Genomic DNA, 5,000 nt, shown 5'->3' with positions numbered 1-5,000 from the left:
CCCCCCCCCCCTCCCGCTCTCCGCACATCCCGCAATTTGATCCGAATTTGATTTTCGTTGCGATGCTTGCGCCATATTGTTTTGCTGTCGATGAAAGTAGTAGTGGGTAGCGCTCGGTATGTGTGTGTGTGTGTGTGTGTGGTCTCTCGGGTTGGGGGAGGCCCTTCAACCCTTGGACACTCTACAGGTGATCGCATCCTCGAATTCACACGTCTTAAAGCGCCTCTAACCTGTTCACCTCTACTGTTCTAAGGATACAATCCCTTTCTTGGAGCACATGCACACCCCCTACCCCCGCCCCCTTACACACATAGAGACACACACACACACACACATATACGCGCGCGTACGCACCTCTTAGTAGAAATTTCGCAGCCGTACCTCAGCCCTGTTCACTCACCTCAACCGGCGCAAGCAAATAGATTTTGATCATTGACAATCCCTCACTCCTCAGTTCCCCCTCCCCCTGTTCTTCGTCTTTGTTTCTCTCTCTCTCTCTCTCTCTCTCTCTCTCTCTCTCTCTCTCTCTCACACACACACACACACACACACACACTTTTTCGCACACAAACGGGTGCTTCTCGATGTCCCGGCACAACACAAACAGAAAAACGGCAATGGCGCCGTTCACCGCCGCTCCACCGCACAGCACACCACCGGGCACCACCTGCCAGCCGGCGTATCACGTACTTGGCCTTTCACCCCTGTTCACCCCTCATCCCCATCTCAACTCGCCCTTCTTTAGATCAACAACCGTGGAAGCCTCCGGAGAACACCGTGTGCGCGTGTACTGTGTGTGTGTGTGTGTGCGTGTGTGTGTGCCTCTAAGTGTACACTACCCCCGGAATGGCCGCTAGGCTCAACAGTGGGCAGGTTTCCGCTAATACTCAAAACGTCAAACTCCCAACTCCACGCACACACACACACACACGCACACACCCGGTTCGACAGAACAGTGGGAGGAATATACTTCCGCAACCCACTCACACACACACACACACACACTGAACGCAGAGCTGGAGCTTGGAGTGCAAGGGAAACAACGCAAACCTGCACCCAAACGCACACGGCGAGGGGTAGCGGGATAAAGAAAGGGGTGGGGGGTGGGGGGGGGGCATTTCGCGGAGAAAGCACCCCAGCGAACACCCCAAGGCTACTGAGCAGAGGGACAAGACAACGAGGACGAGACTCGGACTCTTCATACTCTGACCCTTGTAAACATTGCCACACCTCACCACCATCCCCCGCCCGGGGGGGACTTCTCCCGTCCTCGGAATCGGAAGGGAAGGTACCGTGTGTGTGTGTGTGTGTTAGGGGGAAGGGGTGGTAGAAGGAAGGAGAGTTTGCCTTTTGTGGGGCGCCACGAAGAGCGGCAAGGAAGATGAGAATAAAGGGGGCAGTGTGGGGGGAATGGGGGTGGGGGAGACGAACACAAAAATGTGTGAAGTGTTTACCCTCTTCCTGGTTCGTAGGAATAGAAGCGGGGGGGCTATATGCCCGGGCTGAGTTCAGGGCCAAGATCGCAGGCACACACACACACACACACACACACACACACACACACACACACACACACACAACGGGGTATGGAGTGGGTTCTAATTGGCTCAAGTAGGACAGTCATCATTCCCCCAACCCACCCCAACCCCTTCCACGGCGTCCGGCTTTTTAGAATCCCAAACCCGCACACACACACACACACACACACACACGCACGCACACGCACAAACAGCTGGGTCGGGGTGTGAATTGGTCGAGGTGGTTTCGGAATCCCGGGCACGGATTAACGATCGTTGACGTTACGTATATATATATAAATGTATGTTTGTGCGTGTGTGTGTGTGTGTGTGTGTGTGTGTGTGCGTATATCAATGTGTATATATCTCTGTATAGTGTGGCGTAATAAAAGCCTGGCTGGTGGAGAAAGAAAACCCACTGGAGAGGGGGGGAAGAGGACCCGGGGAGGACCGGGGGGAGACCGGACGTGTGATCTCGGGGTGTCGCATTCCCAGTGATGGGCGCATTAGCACATGCTTTGGGCATGCCGGGAAAACGGAAAAGAGGGCAGCCAGGCCAGCCGGTTTTTGGTCGAAAAATGGTGCCAACTGCCATCTGGCATTGCGGAACAACCCCCCTCCCCTTCCCCTTTCTCCTCCCCCCTCTACCCCTACCTTCGGTGTACCCTTTTTCCCCTTCATTGGAACCCCAAAGCAAGCACCCTCCAGCCGGGAGAGGGGAGGTGATGATCCGTACCGGAAGTGTTACGTGGCGTGCATGTCCGGTGGCTGGCGGTGACGATGACCGGTGCCCGGGGGCGCGGGGCCGTCGGTTGGCCTCGAACTGGGTGCTCTGGGTTTTTGGACTGTTTTTTGGACGGTTTTGTGGATCACCAGTGCCCCGAGGGGGGAGGGGAGGGGGCGGGGCTGGTTGACTGGCTAACTGGCTAACTGGCGGTGGTCGTCAATGGGTATGGCGGGGCGTTTCGTTTCGTTTCGTTTCCAATCATCTATGCCTCCGTTAGGCGCGCCGCTGGCTTCGACGCGTGTCGTGTTCAAAACTCAAACTCAACAATCAACAGTCAACAACGCGAGGTAACAGAAAAAGGAGAAAGGGGGAGAAAGAGAGCGAGAGAGAGAGAGAGAGAGAGAGAGAGAGAGGGAGAGAGAGAGAGAGAAAGAGAGAAACGGAAACGGAACTGGAAGAGGAAACCGGGACCGAGGCCACGGACGCCCAGTTTGCACGCACCAAACAGGGGGAGGGGGGAAAGGGGGGGGGGGGTAGGAAACAAATGCAGCTATTCAATCTACTGCTGCTGCTGCTGCTGCTGTTACTACTACTACTACATACTACTATGTACTACTCCGCCATCACTCTTTTTTTCCAATTATCAAACGGAACTAACCTATCTGTAGGCGCTGTAGGGGTGGAGGGGGGTGGGGGGGCATGCGCCGCTCACCCACACACACACACACACACACACACACTCTGTCGCATACCGCATGCCCGAATAAGGAAATGTGGCTCTGGTTTAGGGTTGATTTTGATTCTTTTTTTTTGTTTCTTTTTTTCCTTTCACCTTCACCTACCCCTGTTTCCGCCTTCATGTGTGTGTGTGTGTGTGTATGTTAATATTTCGTGGTTCGATTCATTTTCGTTTTCGTTTTGCTTGCTTATTGTGTTGTGTTTAATAGTTGCTAGTTCGAATTATCGAGTTTTAAGGATCGATCGCATCGCATCGTTATAATCCTGCTGCTGCTGCTGCTGCTGCTGCCGCCCACCGCACCGCACCGTATCTCACTCGTATATCGTTTCCCCCCGCATTTTAACGCATGTTCCCTTCCGGCTTCCGCGCTTTTGTCCGCCCTCCCTCTCCCTACCCCCTGGAGAAAGCTCATATTGCTTTATTGCTTTGACCTTGGCTTTGCAAATGCGCGGCTTACCTTAACACCTTTTGCCGCCTGCCGCGCCGGGAAATTAAGTAAATGTCCTGCCGCCCACCAACTGCCAGCTGGCCCACCGCCACAAACCCCTCATCGGTGTAGGCCGAGAAACGCTTCGCTTCTCTTCTCACAACTCAAAACTAGAGGCTGGAGCGTGAGCGCGCGCGCGCTACGCTACGCTACTGATACCCTACTTTCCACTATATCTGTCCACTATATATAGATACATGCATATGTGTATGTCTGTGTGTGTGCATACCATATATATATGTCAATCAATTTCTAACCTTCAATGTGCTACCAGCTGAAACGGAACAAACAACACAAAAACATAGTACAGGGTTACTGACACAAAGTGTTACCTATTCAAAGCACCATAACTTTTTTGTGTGTAATTATTTTTTTGTGATTTCAAAGACAAAATTATTTGAGGATAATGAAAATTTCAGAATCCATTCACTTTAGCCCGATGCGGCCACGTTTGCCTTAACTACAGCCTTCAAAAGGTCCAAACACGAGTTGCATGTTGCACGAATGTAATCTTGTAGTATTTTGGCCCATTCTTGTACAATCGATTTCTTCAGCGCATCCATAAAGGCTTATTTTATAGTCCTTATCTTGCTGTACAATATGGACCAGATGAAATAGTCCTTCGCATTTGCGTATGGCAAATTCGAAATCTGTTGTGTGGACGAAATGAAATGTGGAACATGATTTTTTAACCATTCTTGGTTCACATGAGCTTTATAAGAGGGTGCTGAGTCTTGTTGGAACGTCCATGGTCTACGACCGAAATGTTTACGTGTCCACGGCTCTAAAGCAGCTTCCAAAACATTTTCTCGATAATATTTCGCATCCACTTTGACACCAGGCTCGATGAAAACAATTGCAGAGCGTCACCTTCAGCGGTCACTACGGCCCAAGCCAGTTTTTGTTATGGGAAATTACTACTAGTGGTCGTATGTACGCTCAAATTCTCGTATGAGCGTTCGGTCAAGCAAATTCAACCTTTTTGAGAGTTTGTGAACTGCCGGTTGGGAAATTTTTCTCACCAGAAAACACAATGTTTGGCAATTCGTCACGTTCGTGCAAGCGCAACAACTCCTTTACTCGATCGCACCGAACTTTTTTTTTGATACGGTGTAAGATAATGTCATGTTTAGAATTTGAAAGGCCTTTGTTTAAAGCTCAATTTGAAGTATTGCTCGAATGATTCGAGCTAAAATTCACTTCTCTACATCCTTTTGAGTGACGCTGCGACGTGAAATTCTTTCAATTCCCATCATAACTTCACCTAATTTTTTTTCGATGTTGCGGTTTTTCTTGGTCCGCTTTCAAAACGTTTTGCAATGCTACCAGCATCATTGTAACGTTTTATGGTGCGATAAACGAACATCTTCTTCACTTTAAGGTGACTAAGCTCTCGAACAATAGCTGGTTGTGATTTTCCAGCAATTACGGAATTACGTTTTAACTCCATATCGATAAAAAAAAATGTTAACGCAAATCTGAGACCCAAATGCTTTTAGTAACTTGTAAATACTACATTGCACTGTCATT

The sequence above is a fragment of the Anopheles darlingi genome, chromosome X (assembly GCF_943734745.1).
Source record: "Anopheles darlingi chromosome X, idAnoDarlMG_H_01, whole genome shotgun sequence".
Classification (NCBI taxonomy): domain Eukaryota; kingdom Metazoa; phylum Arthropoda; class Insecta; order Diptera; family Culicidae; genus Anopheles; species Anopheles darlingi.
Note: the sequence above shows the minus strand (reverse complement) of the source record.